At 35.4% G+C, this 19,794-nt stretch overlaps 1 pseudogene; it reads right to left on the bottom strand.

The window, feature by feature from the left end:
- On the bottom strand, positions 1-18,653 carry LOC106847090 (UDP-glucuronosyltransferase 2B18-like; annotated as a pseudogene).
- Positions 18,654-19,794: the final 1,141 nt, after the last annotated feature.

Here is a 19,794-nt window from a genome sequence, read left to right as displayed (position 1 = left end):
ATTTAATGTTTTTATATTATGTTAATGGCAGGGATAGGGTAATGGGCTTCTGAAGAAGGAAAGAATGAAACATGCTGGTCTAGTATGGTTATATAGCACAGTAAACATTATTTCAAGTTGTCTTCAGCAAACAATGAATTTACACAGTTTACACAATAAATTTATGACATACGTGTAAGTAACTAAGTGATTCGGTGTCTTCTTTTGAAGACAGTGAATATATTTAGGTACGCACACGTGAAGAGAATGAATATTTAATAAGTCCCTTTAGAGTACAGGCTCTGTATTATCACAACCTACAGATGAGACCATACATTCATTATCAAAGATTGAAAATGAGCGTGAAAGCAATCAGGTGAATCTTTTTAAAGAGCTGTGCGGTAAAGAGCATTAGCTAGTGAAACCAAAGACTTTCCGGAATAGCTCATACCTATAGTAGGAAACAGCTGGCAGTCGTTATATTTCTAAATCCATATACATTCTACTGGGAAATGACTTAAGCTGAATGAAAGCAATGCTTTGCCATGTCGTTAGGTAAAAACTGATATTGAGGCTGGATCCACAGTAAAAGTCCAGTAGCATTAGTGGTCTCCCAAAAGGAAATGAAAGGGTGAGTTTTTCTACACTATTTTAATTATTGAATCACTTCTTTAGCAAAAGATAAAGCTACAAATTTCTGCACCAACATGAAGTTAAAATATTGAGCATTTGCAAAGTGTTATTAGTACTGTGAGTAGACACTTTATGTTCTTGTTTCCATGCACAATGTTAGAAACACAGTTAAGCTCAATAAATTTTTTGATATAAATTTTGAATTAGAACTGTAAATTTCAATATAAACCCATATAGTTGTACTTGATTTTTATTTCCCCCCGGTTTTCTTTCTCTTGGCATGAGATATTTCTAACTCTTAAATGGGTATTAAATTTCTTGAAAATAAGTTTTGATCTGAGACGCTGAATTGTTAGAAGCCATTTTGTTGCTTGAGGAAGGGACCTTTACAACACAACTTCTTGCTGGAATAATCTGGAGGAGCCCCATCTGTGAGGCATACCACCTTTAGGCCTGAGATATAACTATGCCCTTTTTCCCTTCTTTCCTGTTTTAGCAAACTTCTGGCAACAAAACAGACAGCCTTTTGTAAGGACAAATACAGCAGTTGCCACACAGGCCAGCAGGAACCCAATCACATCCAAAGAGTGGTGCTGGAACCAGGTGAGGTCATGGGCTGCAACTCGAAGGTGTTTGGCTCCTTTGTGGCGCATGACAAACTCGATCCAGAAGACTGCTCAATCTAGAGGCTTCATTGGCTGATCATGTTGAATTCTTGATAATTTCATAGCATTTTCTTTATAGCTAAAGGAGAAACACAAAGATAACAACATTGAAAGGAAGTCAATTTGCCTAAGCATACCAATCCTATTGATTTCTGAAAAGTGTCACAGAAATGATTCAAAATAATTGCTGTAGAATTGCCGAGGAGCAAATTTTTATTTGGGTCTCATAGATAGTTTGGCTTTTATATTGGAATTTTCTGATTGATAAGTATTTACAAAGTGAAAAAACAAATTCACGTGGGAAAGGAAAATCTTTTCCAACAGAGGAAACGATACAAGCCATTCTAAGCACTATAAGTCACATGGTAGAAATGCAATTTTAGGATGATGCTTTTGAAGTTTTTAAAGAGGAATAGTGTCATGGAGGATGAAATGCCTCCTCACTAGTTCCTGTGCTTTTATTCTTCTACACTCTCCTGTCTATTTTCCACCAGTAGCCAGAATGTTTTTAATCAAACTTATGTCAGGTTATTACACCTCCCTGCTCAAAATTTCCACCTGGCTTCTCATCTCATTCCGAATAAACTCTAAATCTCTTCTTTGGACCTCAGGACCTCCATGGACAGAGTCCTGGCTCCCTCTTCTCCTATCAGTTTGTCCCATGCACACTCTGTCGTAGACTCATTGGCCTTCTAGCTGTTCACTGAAGCTGCCCAAAGTTTTCCCACCTCAGTGCCTTTGCACTTTGTGTCCCCTCTGTCCCCCTGCTGGAGCACTCTTCCCTGCAACACCCCAAGCCTTGCTTCTACCTTTCGACGGAGGCCTTTGGTTCAGAGTTCCATCTCAGGGAGGCTTTTCCTGGCCACATTATGACAGCACTCGTGGGCATTTCTTCTTTTGTTTTTTGTTAATCTTATTTTTTTAATGTTTAGAAACTTTGAAATATGTTATATATTCTAAAAGAAACCTTTAAGTATGAAACATATGGAAGCTGCACATTTCCTGAGAAAGCAGCTCAAAATTCAAAATTAACTAGAAAATTATCCCAAGACAAAACACTAATTTAACTACTCTCCAGATCATGATATAGAGAATCATAAGCTCCCCAGAAGCATCCCTTCCTTGTGGGCACTTCCAGCCACTACTCTCTTCCCTAAATTAAATACTAGCCTGACTTCTAATATCATTGAGTAGTTTTGCTTATGTCTATACTGGAATCATATTGTGTCTACTCATTTGTGTCTGTCTTTTGTGTAGCAGATGTTGGTTAATTGCATTGTTGTATAGTATTCCTTTGTACGACAATAGCACAAATTATTTATTCATTTTTTGATCAAAGGAAATTTGGGCAGTTAACAATTTTCTGGCAATTACTAGCAATGTGGTTATAATTCTTGAATATGTCTTTTGGTTTACATGTTTATACATTTTTGTTAGTCATATCCAGAGGAGTAGAATTTCTGAGAGAACAGTGCATGTATGTTTGGGCCTCATTGATATTACTAAATAGTTTTCTAAAGTGGTTTATTAATTTGTGTTCCCACCAGTAGTACATGACAATTCCTATTTCTCCACATCCTTTTCAAGACTTGGCCTTGTCAGTCTTTTTAAATTTTAGCTCTTCTGATGAATTAATAGTGAGGTTCCAATTTACATTTTCCTGATGGCTAATGAAGAGGGTAAAGCTGTATATTTTTTGCCAGTAAATGTAATATTTTGTATAGGTTTTGCTTTTTTTGATAGATAATCATCATCAGATTAAGGAAATTTCTTTCTATTTCTAGTTTGCAAAAGGTTTTTTTCTTTAATATAATAAAGGGATGTTGACCTTTATCAAATTTTTCTTTAGCCATTAAAATGGTCATAATATTTTTTCTTTTTCATGCTGATAATTTATTGAATTATATTGATTGATTTTCAAGCATTTCAGCAAACTTTCAATCCTGGAATAAACCTATTTTGTCATGATGATTTATTCTTTTTTAAGGTACTCTATTTAGTAACTTAATATTTGATTTAGAAAAGGAATTGTTTTAAAATTTTGTTTTCCTGTAATGTCCTTGTCTTTTTTTGACAGATAGGATATTATGCCCTCAAAAAATGACTTGAAAAGTATTAAATATGTTTGACATTATCTAGAAGAGTTTGTGTAAACTTGGTTGTATTTCTTTCTTAAGTATTTGGAAGTGTTCACTGGTAAAGTCATCTGGGCTAGGAGTTTCCTTTGTTGAAAGTTTTAACAAAGAATAAATTGCAAGTTTTCATAGTTTTAACAGACTTTCAATTTCTTTGATGGATATTAGGCAAATCAAATTTTAAACTTCTCCTGAGGTGACTTTTTTATACTAATGTGTTTTATACTACTTTTTATTATGTAGAATTTTGTTCATATAGTTGCACCTAACACACTGTTATTAAAAATTTTAATGCTTGATGGTTCTGCATTAATGTCATTTCTTTATTCTTGATATTGGCAATTTGTACCTGCTTTGTTTCTTTCATGATCCAACTTGCCAAGAGTTTATAAACTTTGTTGGTCTGTTTCAATAGCCAGTTTTTGGACTCATTTATCATATTCATTGTAAGTTTGTATTATATTAATTAATTTTCCTATTGTATTCATTTTTTCCTTCTAGATTGGTTTAGTTTGCTGGTGTTTTCCTCAGATCTTGAAATGGAAGCTTAGATCATTGTTTATTAGACGTTTTACTTTTGTCATACATGTGCATTTTAGGATCTAAATTTTCTTTTAACTACAGCTTTTGCTGCATTCTTCAAAACTTGATACATTTAATTTTCATTATCATTTAGTTAGATATATTAAAATTTACATTATGAGTTTTCATTGATTCTGAATTATTAGAAGAAACTTGCTTAATTTGCAAAATTTAGATTAAAATTTTTTTGGTGATTTCTAACTAAATTCCAGTATTGCCAGACAATATACTCTGTATGAATTGAATCTTTTCAGATTTACTGAATCTTGATTTAGAGACAAACGTTTGGTCAATAATGGTATTTTATTAGACTTGCTTTTGAAAAATGTGTCTTCCCAGTTATCTATCTATTTATCTATGTATCTATGTATCTATCTATCATCTATCTATCTATCTATCATCTATCTATCTTGCATAGGGTATGAAGCCATGAAGAATGACTAAGGGATATAAGGTTTCTTTTTGAAATGTTCTAAAATTAGCTTATGATGAAGTGGTGAGGGTTTCATAACTCTGTAAGCACATTGAATAGATTTGAATTTCACACTTTAAAGAGGTGAACTTCATGTTATGTAAATTTTCCCTCACTATATAATCTATTAAAATAATGGTATTAATAAAAATAATTCTTTAGCAAAAATATTTTTATAGTTGTAGAAAATTTAAGTAATGAATTGAAATATTTTCTATTTCTTTCACTTGCATCGGTTTTTCCTCCTGTGGATTCAGTCACATTTTTAAAATGTGTACCTCTTACAATGAACTATATGGCTTTAAAATTCTTTTGCATAGAAAATTGTTGCACTAATTGGTTACCTATTAAATCTATAGGCTTAAAGTGCAACTTTGAAATAACTGTCTGGTTGAATGAAAAAGTGAATTTTAGATCCCTTATACCATTTTAACGATTTCAAAATTAGCCTCTTAATAATAGGGCAAAACTTATACTCACTGCTGAAAAGAAAATCTATCTATGAATACCAACTAGTTAAAAAAATGCTATACTCACGAAGGGTTATTAATGACAGTCTTCAATGCATTGAGCAAATCTGTACTTGACATTGTGTTCAAGTCCAATCTAATAGCTGCTCCCTTAGCCTCCATGTGACGGATGTTTTCAGGTTGATCAACAAACATAGGGAGTCCCACCATGGGAATCCCATGGGAAATGGCTTCATAGATGACATTGCCACCAGCATGAGTGACAAAAGCTTTGGTTTTTGGATGACCTAATAAAAAGATCAATAAAAACGATAAATTTTGAGCCCCATAGTTAAAAATAGAAATTGGCAGTGTAAGACAGTAAAGAAGCCTGTATTTTCTGCACAGGGTCACTATGCTCATGGGATCATGTAAATATTTGTGGATTTCCAAAAGAAGTCTATCTGAGGGAAAGAGAGAAAGCTGTACATCAGAAGAGATGTTAGTTTAGAGTTTTTTTGTCCAATAGAAAATTGTGGCAGTGAATGCAGATTCAAAGAACATCGTGTTTGAAATCATGGAGGTGAAGAAACATTGTCTCTTAAGGGTATAGGGAGTGATTCACTCTGAAAATGTGTGGAGAATCTCAGGAGGTGTTTGGAAATACAGGACAAATGATGGATGTGTTGAACGCAAACTGCTTCATATCCTCTTGGGTGTACTTTATTTTCTAGGCAATGTGAGTCATTGAAAGTCCATAAAAAAGTAGGGGTGTTTTCCTGTATCTTTTTGGAAGAACAAGAAAACATTATAACAGCAGTGAGAAAGACAGATCTGAAGTAGAAGAGCATGGAGGTGAGAAGACCAATCAAGAAGTTGAAATTTGAAGAAAAGAAAATTGAAAATTTATGGGTGACAGATAATTAACACCTGATTGTCGAAGTTTTCAAAGCAAATGTTGCATTGCATTTCTGTTCCAGTCTTTTTCCTCAGATTTTCTTTTAATTAGAATTGTATTTGTTTGCTGCAGTCTTACCAAGAAGATCATTCTGTGGGATCCACTTGAAGAGCTGAGTATTGGGTCCTAATGTATCTGGTTTCTTTCCCCTGAATCTCCACACAATCTATTAAGATGAAGAAAATGCTCTATTCCATGAATAAGATCACACAGGCATAGAATATTTTTGAAATTAAAATCTACTAAGAAGTCTTTCCCAGCTTCCTCCCACTGACAAATGTGGACATTTTTGCCCAGAAATGTTAAAATATGAGTGCTATTAAATAGTTTTAAAAACCAAAGCACCAAAAATCTAGGTAACTATTATCAACTATCTTTTCATAGAATTTACTACAAATTATTAGTTTATCATTCGCTATTATTAGTTCTAAAGAGCTGAGGGAAATTAGTTTGTAAGTGATGTATTTTAATATTAAAAGCATTCAAGAATCAATCAGAACTGTAGTGTAAACACAAAGTTAACTGCGATTTCTGCAACTTTATTTCAAGTGACTATCTCATATAATGAACTTGTGGTTTTAATCTAGAAAAGACTTTGCTTGCTTATCATTTTCTGAGGGGAATAGGTGAAGATATGCTTATGTTCACTTTCTCCACAAAGCATTTTGATGGAAAGTTATATTTTCTATTTTCTATTGTTGGCAATATCATACTTTCTTCTACTTCGGAGAAAAGGATAAAGTTCCTTCTTCTTATAGAGGGAATATGAAATATTTTAGATTATATATTGGAAGAACACTGTTCCTATAATCTTTTAAGTTTAAATCTTCCAAGGCATTATCTCAGCTTGTTTTTTTTTTTTTCCCCCAAAGGCCTTAACAGTGGAATATCCATCCACAGTTTTACATATTTTTTTACAAAGCTAGGAATTGCAGAATTAATATTAGGACAACTGATAAAATTTTAAAAAGTCACATTAATTTTCATTGACCATAATAAGCTAGAATAGTCAAATTAGAAGCTTGTGCTATTGAGATCTAATTGCATATTATACAACAGAAAACTCTGATATGGAATGCCTCATGTATCAAAGATGCTACAACCAGCCCTAAGTAGTGATTGATGCTGAAATTCTCACTTGTAAGTGGGATGACATGCCAAGGAATCCTAAGTTAGTGGGGCATTTTTAAAAAAGTTGGCAGGTGGCTGTCTACTACCTGTCAAGAGAATCAGCCTAATCTCAGCCTCTCAGAGATACAAATATTAGGGGTTGTTCAGGGGGCAGTTTAGATAGTGCCTAAAGGTGGCAAGTAGTTCACAAATACTGAGAGGGCTCAAGTGGATCTTATAATTTCATAAGAATAACTATAGGATTTTATGGGAGGGAGAACTTCTGGACTTGTCTCTATGCTAAACCTGACTCTGCCCACAAATTCCAAGCTTTTGCTTCTCCCCTTCCCTCCACCTCTGAGAAAGCAGTTGATAAGCCAGTTGGTCAGAATAGTATATCGATTAGAACAAGTTATTAATGGGCAGGACTAAGAGCATTTAAAGTCAGAGCCCATACCCCTTCCTTCCTATTGCCTGTTCTACTTTGACAGGAAACAAGGCCCTCTGGGCCTGCTGGTTAATTTATCCCCACTATTAAACACCAAGGTGAATCAGGAGGCCCAGGCTTCTCTCTTGGTCTTTCAGAGAGGGCTAGTTTTAAGATATATACTGTTTTCATGTTAGGAGAAGAAGAAGAAGGAACAGGAGGAAGTGTCTGAATCTTTATGCTCCAACTCAGTCTTTTTGAAAATTCTGCTTTGAATATTGAGTGTTTATGAAGCTTACCCTCTGAACTATAACTTGATGCCTCTCTGCCGTTCATAACTTCACAATCCCTCAGGAACCCCTTTTGAAAATGCTTTGATTTGTAGGGTGAGATTTGGGAATTCTTGTTGTGTTACTGGCATACTATTAGCATAATAGCAATGAAACCTCACACATCGTCCCTAAAATATAAATGTCTCAGAGAGAAAAATAAAAGTTAAACTGTTTTTTTCTTTTTTTTTTTTTTTTGGTGGGCAGCAAATGTGTCTCCCTTGCACTATTTTAGAATTTGACTTGAAAAGAAAAACATATGAGTTCAATTTGATCTAATTGTATTATGAAATTTTTACTCCTTTGTAGTAACTGTTTTAATGGACTCACTCTACAGACTTTAAATAAACTCATTCAAGTAGTTGTTCAGCATAAATGCAATTTTTCAGAGTGCTGGGAGCCGTGGCTACGTCATTTGATCGGCTGTTTGACAGGGTCCAGCCGATTAACGCCGAGGGGTGCAGGGCCGCCCCTTGGTGAAGAATAACCAGCCAGCCCCTCACATAGTTCTGAAACCTGTGCTGCTTCTAATTGCCCTTCATTCCTTTTCCTTTCTTAACCTCCAGTTTTCACTCCTTTGGGTGGCTGCTTGGGAGGCACTACCTCCTGGGAAAATTAGATATAGTAAGAGAATGTGACCACCTGCAGGTAACTTTCAAGATATTTTTCAGTTAATTATTGGAGAAGCACACAGTCCCATTTGAGACAATCAGAAAGGAATCCTGCCCAGATAAGATGTCGAATTAGGTTTATGGCCTCTGTCTGGTTAATGTTTCCTTCTCCCTCCAGTTCTTTGTCTAAATATATATGCATCGTCCTTCTAAGTTTGCTGGTTAATTGGATGATCAAGAAGTATCTATATATTATTCTTGACCTTCTGCTTTCTGTTAAAATGTTATAGAGGTTTTCTCCTAAAAGCAATAAATAATAAATAATTGATGAGTAGAAGGGCCGAGGGGTGCAGGGATGCCCCTCGGTGAAGAATGGCCGGCTGACACCCCTGATATTTTCTGAATTATATGCATGCTTTCTATCAAGGTTATGTGTATACATATTTCTCTTTTTTATTCTTGAAGATATATACTTTAGCTTAGCTTTTCAGCCCTTTACTTTACTAACAATATGATACTTTCTGCAGCAGTGTACTTAAGGGACTGTTAGCTCTACAATCTAAAAGACAAAGGAATGCTTCCACCCCCTAAAGGGCGCGAAAAAGTAAAGATGTTTAACTGCCCGCTGAGAATGCGGATAGCCCTGGGGATAAGACACCCTGGAGTCGCCTTTTGTTCCCATTAACCGTCTACACTAACGGCGTAAATGATTGAGGGAGGCAGGGATGGCTCCACCAGGTTGCAACCAGATGGACTGCTGTCCTGTCCGGAGGCCTGGACCTTCTCTCTTTGATTTAACTTTACCATGAATCACAACAGACGCCTAGGTACCTATCTCCTTTAGCTTAGAGACAACAAACACTAGTTAATTGCGGAGAAGACGATCATTAACCTTATGCTCTATAGAATGGAATGCTAATAAATATTCTTGTGCTCGTTTTTTACTTCCTTATCTCTCTGAGAATATTTGTAGAACTATTTCTGTACTAATCCTGAAAAATATATAAACGACACTTGTGCACAGTAAAGTCGGACTTGATAACACCAACCCGTCTCACGTCCCCTTTATTTTCCCCCTCACTCATGGCGCCGACGCCGTCCATCCCTCAGGAACCTGGACTCCACTGGGGCGGGACCCCGGCATCAGAGCTTCTGTGGAATCTGATCAAGGGCCAATGCAATCATGTTGGCCTTTTCTTCTGTAAGGTCTTGGACTATTGACCCCAAACTGAATACTACAATGCCATCTTCTCCAGAGCCCTGCACAAACTCTTCAATTTCCTGAAAAGAGACAGTTCATGGTAATATGAAATGGCATCACTGCAGAGATTTTTTTGTATTTCATTTGTTCTTTTTTAGTTTGTTTGAAGGAAATGAATACATACATTTCTAAACAGAGTAGAATTGTCAGAATAGTCTCATCTTCTAACATGCTAAACCATTAAATCCCCTTAGAAGGATTTGTGTGATATGAAATCTATTGTCTTTAACCAATGTATATCACTGATTACTAGGAAAATATGGTTCTTTGTCAATTCTCAGCAAGGGATGACAATAAAGAGGAAGTGTCCTTTGAGAACTTTTCACAATATGGCAACATAGGTTTAATTTTCATAAGTGAGTACTAAAAACAGTGTAATTTCTATTCCACGTGTTAAACATTACCAGGGCCAGACATTTTTTTGTTAGTTCTATGATAAACAATACTGAGACCTACCAACACTAGCTTAGTTGTTTGTTCCAGGATTACATGACAGTGACCAACTAAGATAATTTACTCATTAAACCACGTAGCTTGCTGGGGCTGGCCTGGTGGTGCAGCGGTTAAGTGTGCATATTCTGCTTCAGCGGCCCCAGGGTTCGCAGGTTCAGATCTCGGGTGAGGACATGGCACCGATTGGCAAGCCATGCTGCGGTAAGCATCCCACATATAAAGTAGAAGAAGATGGGCACAAATATGAGCTCTGGGTCAGTCTTCTTCAGCAAAAAGAGGAGGATCGGCAGCAGATGTTAGCTCAGGGCTAGTCTTAAAAAATAAATTTAAATAAAAAACACATAGCTTGCTTACTAAGACAAGAGTCAAGACCTCACCTCACTGTGTCCAGTAGTCCAAAATTATATCATAAAGTTTGCTCACTTACAACCAGTTCACCAACCCAGGCCCCAATACGTTGGAATTATCTTCTTTTGACTTTCCTTTTCTGAAACAATAATAAAACCTTGTCAAGGTGCTGTTCCTGCTTCCTGTAATAAGTCAGATAATCCTAGCTTTGTTTGTTCAACAGGTTATTTTTGGTGTTTTTTTGAGGAAATAACAGATGACTAAAAAATTAAAATGATCTAAACTCCTAGCAGAATTCCTTTAATAAAGTGGAAGACCATCTGTAACTAGGCTTCTTGAATTTGTATGTCACTCTATGTCCAATATGTTTGTTACTGAAGTGTAACAATTTTCTTCTTGTCAGTTTTTAAGGAAATCTCTTTTGGCATAGGCTTTCCTGATTATGAAGGCTACATATTATATGACCTGATTATGAGCTTACATATACTTGCTTTGGTAAAAGAAGGAAAATGCTCTTGTTAAATCACCTTTATGTACAAAAATAAGAATCCTAAATTTATTAGCCACAACCTTTCCTGTTTCAGATTCCCACCATGAAAAGGCTCTCTAAATTTGAGCTTCAGCTAAGACTCTGATGTATTAATCCCTTGTCTGGGGATATTACATTAACAAACTGGAAGATTTATGAATTTATGAAATAATTTTCCTTTTCTTACAGTCTCACGTCCTTTTTCTTTCTGGCACGTGCTGTGCTAATATTGAGCTTGTTATAACAATTTCATCTCATATTAAGGAAGCAGCTTTTCAAATCTTCCTGCAGATTGTTTTTTCCTATTTTCACTCAAAGTCCTAATGAAAGTGCATTAACATTATTTTTATATAGAATGCTCCAACCTTGAATACAAGTTTGATTCTATCTGATCCTGGCCCAGGTATTTCAAGGCAACTAAAGCATGACTGATAATGAATGTGACAAATTTTGCTTATAAACTATTTACTTTGGATATTTTTACCCTTGAAAGTGTGATTTAATGGATACAACATTTAATCAGTGTGTATATGAACTACTTGGGATCCATGACATAAAATTACTAAAAATCTTCATTTATATTTCTAACTCTGTGGCCTGTTGTGCAGGTTAGTATTAAACCGGACATTTCCTCCCTGATATTTTACTTACTATATTTGTTTTCAAGTCAGGTAGTGAGATCAGGCAATTTAAAAGTTTAGAATATAATTATATTTTGTCTTATTTATGCACCACTGAATCATTTTTAATGCCCTACTACAGCTAATTCCTGAGAGAGGCTGATTTCTGCAAACTGTATTATCAGGCTACAATGATCTCTGCTTTGTTTTGTGCCATGAAGTTCTTTGATCACATGTAAGACCAGATCAATTGCTGGAGTGCATTCAGAAATGCTTTTGGAAAAACTATCAGGGGTTTGCCAGTATACACTTATGCATATACATGCTCATTTATATACCTCAGAAGGAATCCCTCCAGTTTGAATACTGGTGAGACTGCTTAAATCTTCAAATCGATTTTGACAGTTTCATCTGCTTAATGTGTATTCTAAAATGAATTCCTTTTGTTCAAAGGATTGCTAGTCAAACTGAAATCACAATAGCTAATATTTATTAAGCACTGTGTGTTTGGCTCTGTGTTAGGGCTTTCCATATTTAGTCAATTCTTATTATTCCCAGCAGTTATGTTCTGTGAAGTGCTGCAAACACACGATTAGCGAATACTGAATCACTGCTCTCAGCAGAAACATAATGTTAGGTTCCCACAAACCTCTTGTTAACAGCATTTTCATCAACTGATCAACACATAACCTTGTTATATGTGTGTTTCTGCTTAAAGACACCTTATTTAATGTATGTTGTTGTTTCATTGGCATTGAGTTCATAACCAACAGTGCTATAACTCATGGAACTGAATGAAGCTTATCTAATAGACATATTTTCTCACTGAGGCATGGCATAGTTGTCTTGCTTCCTCTGAGGAAAACTAGAAAGCACTACAGCACCATCCTTGGGGGCCATTCTAAACAGTGCAATCACGAAAAACCACCACAAAAATGCAAAAAATGTGGCACTAATTAGACTTGGAAAGGGACGCATTTACAGTGTGAGAGCCAAAGAACAAGGCAGAGCATCACCTCATGTGATCTCAACTGGGAACATGCCTGTCAGGTGAATCAACTTTTTTGCTGCTCTGTGCATATCCATGAAAGGTGATGAAAGCACAGCAAGTATTGATGTTGGCATTACAAATCAATTTTACTGAGTAGGCAAATTTAAAACTGTGAAATCTGCAAACAATCAGGAATGACTGTATTAGAACTTTTTATTGTCACGCAATTCAATGAGATAGGTAAGTAACCCCCCTGCCATTTTTCTCGTACATTCATATCTTATAGGAAAGGTATTCTTGGCAGGATTAGGACTTTTGTGTATTTGCTGGCTACCATAATAGCATGCATTAAAGCACCAGATCCCATAGCCTTAGGATACTGGCATATGTTTTCACTTTGAATATAACATTACCAGAATTTGACTCTTTTTAGATACCTGATTGCAATTTACTAGAATAAAATATAGCAAGAAATCCCATACCACCTCAATCTTACTTATAATATGATTTGTATTTTATTGTAAATAATTGCATATACTGAACATTAATAGTGTTTCTGACCAACTAGTCTATAAGCTTCCCATAGGAGGTAACTGTGACTGTGTCATTCACCTCTTCTTCAGTACAAAGTGTAGACTCTAGCATATAGTAGGCACAGAACATATATTTGTTGAAAAAATTATCTTTTGTTATGTGTTGGATGCTGAAAGATTGTTTTATAGTGCCTATATCCACACAATCCTCCATTTCTCTCATACTTGTAACAATTGTAATGTAACCCGGAATCTTCAGTGATAATGAAACATGAAATACATAGTATATGCAGGAATGGTGTGAAGAGATTTTAGGTATTGCCCCATATCTTTTCTATAGGACAGAATCTGGATTGGGGAAAAAAAGCTCTTTTCAAGACACCAAAGTCTTACCTTAGGCAACAGTTTGGCAGGTTTGCACTGGAGTCCTCCAACAAACTCAAAATTAGGTAAGAGTGGATGAGGAAATTCAAAATCCCAATAGGTTCACATCAGCCATACGTCAGCTTTCCCCATCAGTTCACACAATGTAGTGGGTCTTCCTAAAAAAGAAATAGGGAAAGAAAAATATGTATATCTGTGAATTAATATACATTTTTTCCTCGAAAATAAAGGAATAAAGCTTCAGGACTCTGTATGTCAAGATGTTCAAAATATGCCAGTGTTCTAAAATATGAACAAACATTTGAAGAACATATAAAGCAAAACAAAAACCATGTAAGTGAGAGACTTAATAGTTAACCAGGTGCTGTCACCTCTGCTGCTTTTCTAAGTTCAAATATTCATTAAAGATTCGTTCCTCTTTTCATGTATTACAAATTCAAGATAACTAATACCGTATATTTCTGGGTCAATATTTTTGTGTAATTGTTTAAATATATATGATGAATGTTATGTTCTAAATGACCATCTTCTCATTTTCCATATCCATAGCATTAGGATTATGATATTTATGACAGTTTTACTGAATCCCATGGCATTTTAAACATATTTTGTTTTCTTTGCTAGCTAGTGATCCTCAGTCTCTGGGGAGGGCCCATGTGACAGAGTTTCCAATGGGACACAGGCCCAGCTCAGAACCCATTTGCTGCTCACTGAAATGAAGAAATAACCCAAGATTGATGTAATTGGGTTGAATAAGAAATTGTTTTCTAAATATCATAATGATCTTCCTCATTAAATATGGATCCGCAGTGTGAATATTTGCATTGTTCTCACTTGTCTCAATCTGTTCTCCAGTTGCACCAGAGAATAAACAGGTTACACATGGGAAGCTAAGTATCCTTTGGAAATCCAGAGAAAGCAAGCAGAAAAACCTCAGTGGCTCTAGAGTCCTCCCTAATGATACAGAGCTCACCTTATGACAGAGAGACCTTCTCTTCTATAGCTTAAGGACTCACTCTCTGTGGTATATTTTACTGAAGAAAACTTCTTACAGGACCAAAGCCCTGGACCATCCATGATCAGGAAAGTGCATGATGAATGAGATGCACTAAATGAAGTGACATCTTTCACCTCCATCTCCTTGTCATTTATTTTTTATTTCTGAAGAAAGTTGAAACATTCTGACATGGATAGATGATTATGATTTAACTTATAGGGAAAGCTGCTTGATAACTTCAAGGAAAGAATTGGGGTCTGAGGCACTATCCCATCATTCAGTCTATCAAGTGTTTTCTCATACCTAATTCGTGCCTCTAGTCTACAGAAAAGTTATATATATGGAAAAACTAAAGTAAGTATTAGTAAGTGTGTGGGAAGGGATGGTAAGGGAGATTCACCTGCAAAAGAGTTAAAAGTTCTCCCTTTTAAGGATTTATGACTTGGCCAAGGGATCTCCTTTGTCAGTTTCTACCCCTAGAAAAAAATCATCATTGCTGTCATGGGTGCCCACTCAAGGAATGACATAAAACTTCCAGAAAAACAGGATGAAAAACTTGACTTCGTTGTAAAAGTCTATTTGCATCAGTGTCCCCTAATTTACTTAAAATGTTCTTTAAACCTCTTTGTGGCTTTGAGTTATATGCTTGGTCTTACATTCCCACAGACCCACCAACCCACTCACCCTCCCCATTCGCCATCCAGCTTTCTATTTTTTGTTTGCCATTTGATTGCTGTTTTCCTTCACATGACTGTGCATGTCCTGACTATGGAATCTCATCTAAGAGCTTATTTTCTATAACCTGTTATTCCTGATTAATTATTAGCAGGTTAATCATAGAAACTTTGGTCTTTGGATTATTTGTTTAGTCTTTTCCTGTGGGCCAACCTAGCCACCCTCCCACTCCACTTAACCAACCAGCTTTCTACTTTGATTGTTTGCCATTTGATTCCTTGTTTTCCTTCACGTTACCTTCCATACCTTTGCTCTGGGATCTCACGTAAGGGCTTAATTTCCATGACCTGTGATTCTTGATTAATTTTTAGCAGATTTCTTTTTGAAACTTTGTTCTTTGGTTTTATTCTCCAAGCCACTGCCTCCCATACTCTCATACAGTATACATATAGTAGAAGGTTAATATTTTTATAACTCAGATCTTTATTTCCTCTGTAATCAAATTAATCTTACATACCTTCTTATCCATTGATAATAATTATTACATTTATGCTAAGGATGGTTAAGTTCCATTTGAAAGGGATATTTTTTCCAGGGTTTCAAAATTTTTACAATAGAGCCCCCCAAAACGATGCTTTATTTATATGAGTAAAGATGCTTTATATATATGGTAATGAGGGAGCACCCCTCTTGACAAAGCAAAGTTTGGGTAGTTGAAAGATATATACTGGCAATGGGGACTCTTTGCTAAAAGGATCTCCCAGATCAAAAAAAAAAAAACAGTTTTATTGATCTTCTAAATTGTGGTATACTTAGTGCTTAGCACAATGTCTCTTCAAGTAATATGTGGAGATTTGAAGTTAGAGTCTCTCTCTTCTCTTTCAGTTAATGAAATTTGCAGAGGTGTTAAGTCCAGTGGCCAGACTGATCTGTTTCAATCCCACTCCCAACATTTCTTCTCTATGAAAACGTGGATAAGAAAGTTACTTGAACTTTCTGTACATAAGTTTCTGTATCTGTAAAATTAGGAGAATAATAATAGTGCCGCAAAGTGGATTTCTATGTGTATCTTCCATGAGTTAGTAAATATGAAGGACTTAGAAGAGAGTAATTATCAATAAATGTTGACTAATTTCCTTCTGCCGCCTGGAAACAAAAATCATAGCATCTGGTCAATAGATGTTTGTTTTTGAATGAATGTGTTTTTAGTGAATCATATTTAGACCTCTTTTAGATTTGAAAAATATATTATACCCCCATATTTTGCATTACTTTTTAGCTCAAGGAGAAGTAGTAATTGTAGGTCAGCAAACAGACATGGATAATTCTAAAATAATCCCGAAAGTTTTAGGTTGACTTAACAGATGATTTATAAATCATTGAGAAAGAAAGAGCAATAGTAGATAACGCCCAGAGATGACTTGTCCATAACTAAGCAATTTTCCTCTTACTAGAGGTATTAAATGATAAGACCAAAGAAGCAGTTCAGATATAGTAATAGAAACATTTAATCTGGAAGAAAGATATCAGAAACTTTGATTCTGAAGGCTGAAAGGAACCTTAGCACTGAGCTTATAGAAATATTTAATTTTGAAGACAAGTACACATAAAGTTTTCACAAAGTAGGCATCTTTCTCACACATAAAGTAAACTTTTTACTAGAATCAGATTGGTAAAATATATTTTCTCATGGCTGACCTTCTCTTGATTTTATAAATATAATTAATGAATTTCCTTACTGTGGCACTTTAAAAATGCTATATAGGGGCCAGCCTGGAGGTATAGTGGTTAAGTTTGCATGCTTTGCTTTGGTGGCCTGGGGTTTACTGGTTCCGATCCTGGGTGTGGACCTACACACCACTCATCAAGCCATGCTATGGCAGTGTCCCACATATAAAGTAGAGGAAGTTTGGCACAGGTGTTAGCTCAGCAGCAATCTTCTTCAAGCAAAAAAAAGAGGTAGATTGGCAAAAGATGTTAGGCCCAATCTTCCTCACAAAAAGGAAAGAAAAAAAATGGCTGCATAATCTTTGCAACTTCTCCTAACAAGACTTGGAGGGTATTTCTCCATCCTTTGAATTTGGACTTGCCTCATGGCCTGTTTTACCAATAGCAGGTGGCAAAAGTGACATTGTGTGACCTAAACCTAGGCCCGGAGCATTCATACAAGCTGTTCTGGAATTGTACTCTCATCTGAAAAAGCACAAGCTTGCCTGTTCAAGGGACCATAGGGAGAAGACAATTAAATTGTTTGGTTTTTGGGCCAAGGAAGGCCCAAAGAAGAAATATTTCACTGAACCTAGCCCTAATTGCTGGTCTACAGGATCATGAGCAAATAATATGGTTGCTGTTTTAAACTCTGTTTTAGGATGGTTGGTTATACAGCAATAAATAACAGAGACATTGTGATTTATGAAGAATATAGTACATAAGTATCTTTTGAAATAAACAAGCCCTAAGAATATTAATATAGTAGATCAATGTCAAATAGAGTTACAATTCCAGTTTCACAGAATTATAGAATAATTTACTCAAGTTTTCTTGAATGATTGATAAATTCTGATTGAGAAATTATCATATGTCCATTTGGACACTAAAACTAAGACAATGTAAATTCTCTTTAATTATATATATATATATATATATATATATATATATATATATATATACACTCTCTCTCTCTCTCTATATATATATACATAATGTATTATATATACACACTCTAACACATGCCTAGAAAGTAAGGGTCTTTTTCCACCTACTGTAGGGAAAAGATAATAAATAAACCATTGACTTACCTAATGCTTCACTGTAAAACTTATCCCACTTCTTCTTGTTAAAGATCTCAAATGAAAAGTCAACATATAAGGAATACAAGAAATTTGCTACCCTCTCCATAAATGTCATTTTGTCACTAAGTTCTGATAGGACAACAGGTACATAGGAAGGAGGTAATGTAAGCCCTCCACAGAGTTTTTCATATGTATTGTTAATGGTAAATCGAAGAGGGTAGAGCAAAGGTAAGTTAAGTAGTTCAGGCAGAAGCCCACTACAAGGAGCAATGGCATCTCCAAGAACAACATCAAATTTGGATTCTTGCAGTTTCTTGATTAATTTCGTATTCAAAACTGCATCCTCACAGAGCTTTAGAACAATATCAGAAAATTCATATATGTTTTTTGCATCTTTGAATCATATGCCCACAATGTACTCTTTGGTAACTCATATGACCACATCTTGATAAATTTCATAAAACGCAAATCAAGTTCATTCTTCATAAAGGATGTAGGATAAACCTCAAATTTAAGAGCAGATTGTTTGTTAGGATCCACAAGGATGGAAGCTGAAGATACCAGCACAGTTACTTCATGGCCTCTCTGAGCAAGTTCATCCAAGATTGTCTTTAAATTGAGCTAATGACTGTATTCCATTGGCCACACAAGCACTTTTCCACAGAACACACAGCTGAAATAATAGTACAGTGCAAGAAGAGAGGCCCATTTCTTAGACATCCTGATAAAGTTCACTCCTTCTTTATAAACTTCTTGTAACTTTTGTGTTGCTTTCATTTATATGTAGGAAAGAATCAATTAAGCAGTTAAAATATAACTGATACATATCAATTTCATGATGGTTAAAGAGCTCCCAGTGGGCTTGGAAAGCAAATAAATAAAGGATAAATGATCTTTTGCTTGTATGTGAGTATCATGAATCCCAGTATCATAGTAAATTCTACTGCCACTAGGCTAATAGGAAGAAAGTACCTTCATGAATCCCAGTATCATAGTAAATTCTACTGCCACTAGGCTAATAGGAAGAAAGTACCTTCGATGTGCAGTCTCCAGATAAGAAAGTAACACTGTTTGAACACAAATCTATTCTGATTTATTTAAGCATTTCCAAGCATACTTTCTGAATTTCCTGCTCCTTATTTTCACACCTGTTATATTACCTCCATTTCATTTCTCTTCTCTTTGTTTTTTCGACTGTAGATACTCTTTCTCTTCTTTCCTTTTTGTCCAAACATGAGAGACTCTCAAGTACCACTTTAGTTTCTTTCTTTTATTTGAAAATATTGCCTCTCATTTATGATCTTTTTCTTTTCTGAACATTTGCAACATTTTTTATGTTACTCTTCCCTCCTAAAACTTACACTTAGAAAGTATTTATCCTCAAAGTACCTTCTTTTGAACTTTGATTTGTGGATTGCCTTTGTGATCCAGGTAAATTATATATATGTTTAAATCTTACCAGGAATTCCCATCAAATTAGAAGTAGGAAGGGAGAAATGCATGTCATGGGATAGATTTGTTTTCATGCTATTAACAATCTGTTGACCTGAAATGAGAGGTGATTCTCTCTTAAAAAGAATTTGGACATAGATTCTAGCAAAACACTGCCAGCAGAAGTGCTATATCCTTCAATTTTGGCAATGCCCTTTGGTGGAATTGCCAAATATTTGGTATGTTAACCAAATTCTCCTTTTGGGGATATAGAAATTGTTCCCCATCTGATGAGAACATTGTCAGCTGACACCCCTTGTCTACCAGCTGTCTTTGAGGACTGACTCTGCAGAAGAGAACTATCTAGTCTAAAGTGATGTCTCCTTCCTGGGGAAGCCCTAATCTGATATCTGGTCTCCTCATTTCACTC

This window comes from Equus asinus, chromosome 3, assembly GCF_041296235.1.
Source record: "Equus asinus isolate D_3611 breed Donkey chromosome 3, EquAss-T2T_v2, whole genome shotgun sequence".
Classification (NCBI taxonomy): domain Eukaryota; kingdom Metazoa; phylum Chordata; class Mammalia; order Perissodactyla; family Equidae; genus Equus; species Equus asinus.
Note: the sequence above shows the minus strand (reverse complement) of the source record. Positions and strands in the feature narration are given on the sequence as shown.